Here is a 9,164-nt window from a genome sequence, read left to right on the forward strand (position 1 = left end):
GGGCCGGGGAGCGGCGGGCTCGGCGGGCACGCAGCGCGGAGAGCCGCGCCGCGAGGGGCCACGGCCGCAGCGGGAGCAGAGGCTGAAGCAGGAGCTGGAGAAGAGCCGAGGCGCCGGCCCCGCCGCCCCGGGCCCGGCCCCAGCCCCCCCCCCCGGCCCGCGCGCAGCCCCGGCCTCCCTGGCTGCTGCCGCTGCTGCCTCGGAAGAAGGTCCCGACAAACTTGGAGAGGCCCCCGCCCCCTCCTTCTCCTCCGCCTCCCCCTCCTGGTAGTCCTCCTCCTCCTCCTCCTCCTCTCCCTCCTCCTCGCCCTCCTCCCCCTCCAGCTGCGGCGGCGGCCGCCCTGCCGCTGGAGCCCCGCTCGGTTCAAGATGAGTCATGCGTGACCAATCCCCTCCCCGCCAAGGCAGAGCGAGACACACACAGCGAGGCAGCGACCCAGAGACACACACACACAGACATATAGACACACAGAACCTCAGAGCTGCTGACAGAGACTCAGACAGCTGACATACAAAGGCATCAGCCCCCCCCCTCCCACTCAGCCCTCACTACCGCCCCTCCCTCAGGGGGCACCCACGGCCCTCAGGCACAGCCCCGCTCGCAGGTACAAGAGGGACCCATGGTCACACTGCGGGCCGAGCTGGAGTCCATATACTCTGTTGCTGCAGTCCCACTCCCGGTACATCTGTGTACATACTGCCGTAAATGATTACCTGTTCACATCATTTACAGGAATACGAGGCATCCGTATGCACACCTGAACAAATGCCTCTGCTCCATAACAACCGGAGAGTGGACTGGCTCCTAGGGCTGAATGGGATTGGGTTGGGTGGGGGATGGGGAGTTACTTGGTGTGTGTGTTGGGGGGGGGCACTTATTTCCCTCAATTCTCCTGGGAGGGATTGCCTGGGCTATCCCCATTCCCTTTGGGATTTGCTGAGACATCCAGTCTAATGCACACCTCACCTTCCGTAGAGTTCTGTTGATAGTCAGAGAGGTGGGGAAGGCAGGGGAGCCCAGGCGTGTGGCTAGGAGACACGGCCCCTAAACACACACACACACACACACACACACAAAACCCTCAGACTCAAATGTAGAGGCTTACACACACGAACACTCTCCACAATATCCACACACAAGTGGACACTCACAGCCTCCGGCCCCCTTCTCCACACACAAACTGAGCCTAGAGAGACACATGTAAATACACATCATCTTGGAAAAATAAATATGCACACTCAGACTTAGAGCCAACCTTATCGACATCACGACACCCCCCCCCCGCCACCATGCATATCATCACAACCCCTAATTGCCCTCATTTACAGATGTGCACCCCACACAACTGTTTTTCCGCCTGTACTCACATCCATACTCAAGAGAGCAGACAACTACAGAGCTCCAAACCCAAGCAAAACCTCATGTCCTCCACTCAGACACCCACAGATATGCACACACAAAATGGCAAAATAACCATTTATAGGCGGAGACAGCATATACACCTCTGCGGACGGCAGGATTCCCGATGGTTACAGCCTCGATCATGCACACACACGGGCACACATGGCAGACAAGGGTACCTGCACACCAATGTCATACAAAAGACCCACACCTATATCCCTCAAAGATACAAATACTGTTCTTTTACAGACACCAAGATACACAGAATCAGCCCCAGCCCCAACCAATGGCATCTCCCACCCCCTCCTGGACATTAACTGCTCTCAGACACAGAAATTCAGAGTGAAAAGTTTCTCTCCGAATCCTAATCTTTTATATGAAGAGAACGATTGCAATGAGAAAGCTAGTGAGATGTGTGCATATACACACGTGTGCACACACATACACGTGCACCCTTAAACATCCACATAGCCACAGATGAACAACCTCCTCCCCCTCAATTATCTCTTTGCACCGAATACACTCAGCTACTGTATTATACTCCTTAACCCTTGCAGCAACCCTACAAGGAGGTTATGTTATTATACTTATTTTTTTTAAGTAGGTTCCATGCCCAGTGTGGGGCCCAAATTCACCACCCTGAGATCAAGGGTTGCATGCTCATCCGACTGCGCCAGCCAGGTGCTGCTGTTATTATATTTATTTTATAGTTGGGGAAACAAGCTTACAGGAGCCTCATTTCAGGCGGTAGCACTCAGACTCCAGAACCCAAACTCTTACCTACTACGTGGTTCAGTTCTTGAATTCGGATTAGGTGCTCAGGAAATCAAAATTGGAATAAGAGGTGTTCATCTCAAACATGAGAGAGACTCTGGAGCCAGACTGCTGTGTTGCCAGTCTTAGCATTGCCCCTTATAACCCGGTAACCCCCGGACAAGGTATTCAGTCCCTGGCTCAGCCTCAGCTTCTTCATCTGTGAAGTGGGGGTGACAACAGACTCTACTTCTTATCCTTGTGAAAATTGAGCAAATGATTCATGTCGAAGGGCTCCCATCATTACAGGATGGACTGGCTACATTTTCCAAGTGTTACTCTATTAGATGCCATATCAGGTTTTTTGTTTTGTTTTGTTTTGTTTTTTTAATGGGGGATGGCAGGGCTTCATTCAATCAAATAATCTAATATTCTTTTGAATAACTTACCTAAGGGAACTGCAGAGCCCTTATTCCAAGCCAAGGCTTGCTTGACCTCAAAAGGGACAGGAGTGAACTTACTTGGGGAAAAAAATCGCTCTTCTAACAACTCCTGACTCCAGCAGGAGAGAGAGTCCATATATGAGTGACTTGGCAAAATCAGGATCAGCAAACTCAGTGCATTCCATTGGGATCCTTGATTTCTTCCTACAGGAGACTGTGGGCAAGTCACTTAGGTTCTCTGAGCCTTAGTTTCCTTACTTACAAATGGAGATACCAACACTTACCTCTCAGGAGTGGAGTGACAATGAACCACATATTAAAAACTAGTATTTTTAAAAGTGTCGCCTCGGTTTCTGGCATGGTATAAACACCTTAGGTGTATAATGTCAAACGGAGTCTGTATACATAGTGTCATCAGCATCGTGCGTGTATGACGTCATAAGCGTCTGGAAGGTACAATGTGATCTAGTCCTTACCTCATTCTTTCTCCCGGTCACTAAACATGATATGGCCATTTCATCCTCCAAGGTGAATTTTGCCATCCTTCTCCACCTGAGTCTAGGTCCAAGGTTTGGGTTTGAAAAGAGGCTTCAACAGTAACTAGATAATTCATGGGAACACCCCCTCACCCCCAGCAGCGGTTCCACCCCACTGGGGTGTAATTCTAGGAAGGTAATGTGAGCCCAGGGGAGGCTAGAGACCCAGCTTCACATTTATTTACTCTGACAGCTAAATTGGTGAGCAAGGGGGGAGAAGTTAGATGAAAGCCATTTCAGAATAAATACTAAATACAAGATTTAAACATTCAGGTTTGACAAATGGGAAATGAGCAATGGGAAGAGGTACAGGCAGTCCACCCTTTCCCAGCTCAGGACCCAGTCCTCACCTTGTGACCCTCCTGGGCATTTCCTGTTTGAGTGGAAGAAAGACCACGGAATGGGGTACGGACCGCAAGACCTGGGCAAGCAATTTGCTCCCCTGGCCTCGGCGTCCTCATCAGTAAAATGTGCGTGTTATTTGAATCAGATCACTGCGGAAGTGATGGAAAGAGCACTAGCCTTGGAGTCAAATAGACCCTAGGTCAGTCTCAGCCCAGCCACTTCCTGGCTGGGCGAACTTGGAAAAGTCACTTAACTGAACTTCCGTTTTCTCACCTATGGGGATGATACCAGTCTCAGAGGAGTAAATGAAATAACCGGTCTGAAAGGGCATTTTAGATCTCAAGTATACTGCAAATGCGAGCAACCGTAGTCACCCGGAGTCCCCTTCCAGTTCTGACATTCGCTGTGTGAATTCTGGTCAGCAGGTGATAATAAAGCACTTACTCCTTGCCAGGTAAGGCCCTGGAAACACAGAGTGAACCATCCTGGTCCCTGCCTGCGAGGAGCCCAGTCTATGGGGAGAGAAGACAGTCAGCGTTTGCAGTCTTACATGACAGGTACTACACAGTGGGTGGCACAGAAGGAGGAGCCATTTCGCCTGGCTTACAGGGTACGCACATCAGGAAGGGCATCCTGGAGGAGGTGACCTTTGAGTGAAGTCCTAGAGCATGAGTGACTGTGACTCAGGCCAGGTCTGAGGGGAGCTGGGTCAGGATGGAGAGGGGGTGCGCAGTGAATGGTCTGCTAGATGAGGCTGAGGAGGTCCAAGGGGCCAGATCGCGGAGGGCTGAGCGCTGGGCGAGGAGTTCGGGTTCATCTTGAAAGCTGTGTGTCTTCCAGCCAAACTGTACAGAGAGCAGCATCCTGTCTCCGTCTCTGCAGATGCAGTGTGGCATGGAGACTAAGGATGCTGGGTTTGGAGTCGGGGAGCCTGAGCTCTACCTGACTTTGTTACACACTGGTTGTGGGAACTAAGGCAAGTGACAAACTCTATGAGGCTCAGTTTCCTCGACCATAAACTAGGCATTAACAGAGAACCCATCTAGGAGGTGGCATCAAAAGTAGCCTTAGCAAAGTTCCCCAGGGTGGCAGTGCAGCCTCTGGCCGAGGTGTAGCAGTCGTCGATACCGGCCATCATCAGTAGCTTCTTGGGCACAGGGGCTGAAACCATGCCAGTGCCTCTGGGGGCGGGGATGAGACGCACCAGCACAGAGCCACAGCGGCCAGAGAACCCACACGAGCTGTGATGAGCCTGGAAGACCAAGATACAGCTCCAGGTTAAAAACTTGGCACTGGCCTGGCATCCGGCAGGCACGTGGTCACCCAGTGAGTGTCACAAAGGCATAGAAAGCGCTTATTAAGCGGCGAGTCCTCAAAGGGCTAGATGTCCCCTCCTCGCAGAATTCTGCCCTTGGCCACACTATTTGAAGTAAATCTTCCCTATTAACCTTTTTTTCCCAGCAGAGGGGAGATAAGGCTGAAGAATGAGCTACACTGAGATAAGCCCTGTACGACCTGCTAAAGAACCTCAACTTTAACATATAAACCGTGAGGGGCCATCAAAGGCTTTTAAGCATGAAGATGACATGGTCAAATTGGGGGTTTGGAAAGATGACTGAAGCAGTGGCTTGAGGATAGATTTGAAGGGGTTGAGTCCTTCACTGAGTCCTGAAGATATTGCAATAATCTAAGGGAGAGGTGAGGAGGTACTTGCAGGGACAGGAAGGATGGAAAGAAGGAATATGATGAAGACATAATTGTCATATGTCACTTTGTTATGTTATCTATGGTCATATATTATATATATTTATAACTATATATATAACACACCCAGTCTCCTAAATAGTATTTACGCATTGAAGCTCTATGCTATGCAGAACCATAGTATATATAATACATAATACTCACATACATAATACATGTATTATAGGAGTCTATATAGTATCACATATAACTAATATGTAAAGTTGGTTATTTAGGAGACAGGATGTGAGGAATGGGGGAGTGGAAAATGTCAAAGATAACTCATAGTTTTCTAATTTTTTACTTATGACATTGTCTCCCAAGGCATGGAACACAGGAGTGATTGGGGAGGGGCAAGGGGGAATAAGGAACTCAGTTTGGGTTCAACAGGCCAGGGGAGTATGCAGGTGGAGGTGCCCAGGAATGAACTGGATATTAGGTCTTTGGTTCGGAAGACAGCCTGGAACTGCAGAAAGGAGCCTCAGAGACATCAGTGGAGGGATGGCAGCTGAAGCCACAGGAGTTGAGATTTTTACAGCATCGAGGATTAACTCCATATACAGAAGAGAGTTGACTTGTTTGCTCTTTGTTTTCAGGGTAAAGCAACTTGTCCCCGAGGCTAATCTTATTTTCAATGAGAATGATTTTTGAATTAGAAAAAATTTTAAATAATCTTTAAAATTATTAAAAAAACAGACACATTTTATTATTTATATTCCTGTAAAACATATGGTGATATAAGCTAAAACAGAATCAGGCATTTGAGAAGCAGAAAGACAATTAACTGCCTCGGGGGCAGTGAGGATAGGTAGGAAGATGTCTGTTTGACAAATGGGGTGTGGATGTGCAAAAGGGACTTCCCAGGTAGAAGGACCGTCTTGAACAAGGACATTGCATTTGGGGTGTTCAAGCAGTTGGGTCTGGTTAGGGAGAGAATGTGTTTGGGAACAGACCGTGGAAGGCCTCATACACCTGGTTTATCCTATGGGTGTAGGTGTTCAGAAGTGTCTTTTTTTTTTTTTTTAAAGATTTTATTCATTTATTTCAGAGAGAGAAAGTGAGAGAGAGAGAGAGAGAGAGAGAGAACAAGAGGGGGTAGGGTCAGAGGGAGAAGTAGACTCCCTGCTGAGGAGGGAGCCAGATGTGGGGCTTGATCCCAGGACTCCAGGATCATGACCTAAGCCGAAGGCAGCCGCTTAACCGACTGAGCCACCCAGGCACCCCAGTGTTCAGAAGTGTCTTAACTCCTCTTAGGATTAGCTCTCACTTCCATGGGTTTCATTTCTCTTCCTCCAACATTTTTCTTAAACCTTTTGCCTGGCTTGTGTTTAAACAGTTCTGCAGCACTCAGCTCAGGTGTTGCTTTCTCCGGGAAATGGTCTATGCCCTCACCCGTCTCCACCTTGGTCAGGTGCCCATCTTCTGCCCTCTCCCAGCTCCCAGATCTTGCCTTTATCATGGCACATGATAGTGCGTAGGGACCGTGCCTTAACATCTTACACTCCCCACGCCTGGCACATGGCAGATGCTCAGCGCATGTCTGAAGAATGAATAATTTTCCTTTTGATGAGATCACCCACCAGAAAGCTTCATGATGGGGAGGGACCTGTTTTTAGAAGAGGAAAACTTAATTTGTTTGATTTTTTTTAAGGCTACATTTTAAATTCTATTTCTAGCTAACAAAGGTTGCAGGACATATTAAAAATGACATGCCATTCTGTATGATTAGTAATCCTAGCCAAGTAAGACCAAATGCAGAAGGAAGATACAGTCCCACGTCCTGGGATAAATTCTGACAGATCTGTTTTTTATACCTGGGACTCAAGTCTCTCTCCGGAGACCACTAGGGAGAGGCTGCCTGAGAATGAACCAACCCAGATGAAAACACAATCAAAAGATCGATTCCTGACTGTATCATTTGAACACCTGGACTTTTTGGTTACGTGAGCCAAATAAATTTCTACCATAAGGCGGGTTGGAGTAGTTGTCGCTTGAACTTGAGTCCTGACTAGCCTGCTCACCCAGCTGGAGCTACCAGTCTAGCTCAGGGCATAATTGATGCCAAAGCTCTCTGGGTCTTAGTTTCCCCACGTATACAAGGAGGGTGTCTAGTCTGTACCCATATAGTTTTTTTCAGTGCAGTGATGGTACTAACATGGACAGCCAGTTCTCTATCCCAAAAGATGTGACGAGGATCTGACGATGCTCAATGCCCCCCCTTCTATCACTGTCGTGGGAAAATAGCCAAACATGAGAGGACGTGGCTATGTTCCAAGAAAAATTTATTTTTACAGACATTGAAATTCAAAATTCATGTTTTTTTTTTTATGGGTCACAAAATAGTATTCTTTTTTCTCAATGTTTAAAAGTGTGCAAGCCATCCTTAGCTTTGTGGGCTGTACAAAAAAGAAGGGACAGGGCGCCTGGGTGGCTCAGTTGGTTAAGCGACTGCCTTCGGCTCAGGTCATGATCCTGGAGTCCCGGGATTGAGTCCCGCATCAGGCTCCCTGCTCGGCAGGGAGTCTGCTTCTCCCTCTGACCCTCCTCCCTCTCATGCTGTCTCTCATTCTCTCTGTCTCAAATAAATAAATAAAATCTTTAAAAAAAAAAAAAAAAAAAAGAAGGGACATGCTACCTTGCCCGTGTAACAAACACCAAAGTGAGGTGTTTGCTGGCCTGGGTTCTACCTGGTGCTCTCCCATTAACTGTGTGATCCTAGCCAAGTCCCCTTTTCTCTCTGGGGTTATTTCTTTTCCATGTGGGCCATGAGGGGCCATGTGGGTCAGCCTCTCAAGGCCCTTCAGCTTTCAAGGACCACACTTTTGATTTTTCACCAACAAATATTTATTGAGCATCTATTATATATACCACACACTGTTTTAAATGTTGGACATAGAGCAGTGAATAAAAGTTCCTGCTCACATGGAACTTACATTCTAATTAAAAAAAGAAGATAAAATAATAAATTGATATTTAAAATTGGATAGTGGTAAATGCTATTAAGAAAATGAAGAAGGGGGGAGATTGGGAAGTGACAGGGCTGTGACTTTAGAAAGAGAGATCGGGGCTCTTTGATCACTGATGTTTGAACAGAGACATGAACCAATGAGGGAGTGGGCTCTGCGGGACAGCTGACATAAAGGCCTTGGGGTTGGGGCTCCCTCGTATTCAAGAAACAGCAAAGCCAGTGTGGCTGGAGCAGTGAACAAAGGCGGTAACAGCAGGCCCTGAGGACAGACAGGCAGTCAGGGACAGGCCATTCGGGGCCTTGTAGGTCTCTGGATTTTATTCGAGGTGTGATGCAAAGCCACTGAGACTGGAATGACGTGCTCAGATTTTAGAAAGGATCGCTTTGGCTGACTGTGTGGAAAACGGACTCTAAGGAGGCATCTGGTGGAGGCAGGGAGATCATCAGGAAGGCACTGCAAGGGTCCAGGCGAGAGATGACAATGGCTTGAACAAAAACGGTGGTGTTGGGGGTGGTGAGAAGTGGTTGGATTCAAGATGGATTTTGACAGGATTTGTTGAGGGACTGGAGAGGAGCAAGAGAGAGAGACATCAAAGATAAATACGATGGGATCAAATCACATTTTAAGATTTGAGAGAGAGAGAGAGAGCAGGGGGAGGGGAGAGGGAGAGAGAGAATCTCAAGCGGACTCCCCGCTGAGCACAGGGGCTGATGCAGGGCTCAATCTCATAAGCCCGAGATCGTGACCCAAGCCAAAACCAAGAGTTGGACGCTTAACTGACTGAGCCACCCAGGCGCCCCGGGATCAAATCATATTTTAGGAACATAGTGATTACATATAGGAAATACTTAACATTCAATTTATAAGGCAATAATTAATCCTGTTCCTTTTATATGATAGTATTAAAAATTCACAGATCTATTTGCTGATTCAGAAATTAACTGTATGGGGCGCCTGGGTGGCTCAGTTGGTT

Source organism: Neomonachus schauinslandi, chromosome 13 (assembly GCF_002201575.2).
Source record: "Neomonachus schauinslandi chromosome 13, ASM220157v2, whole genome shotgun sequence".
NCBI classification, from domain to species: Eukaryota; Metazoa; Chordata; class Mammalia; order Carnivora; family Phocidae; genus Neomonachus; species Neomonachus schauinslandi.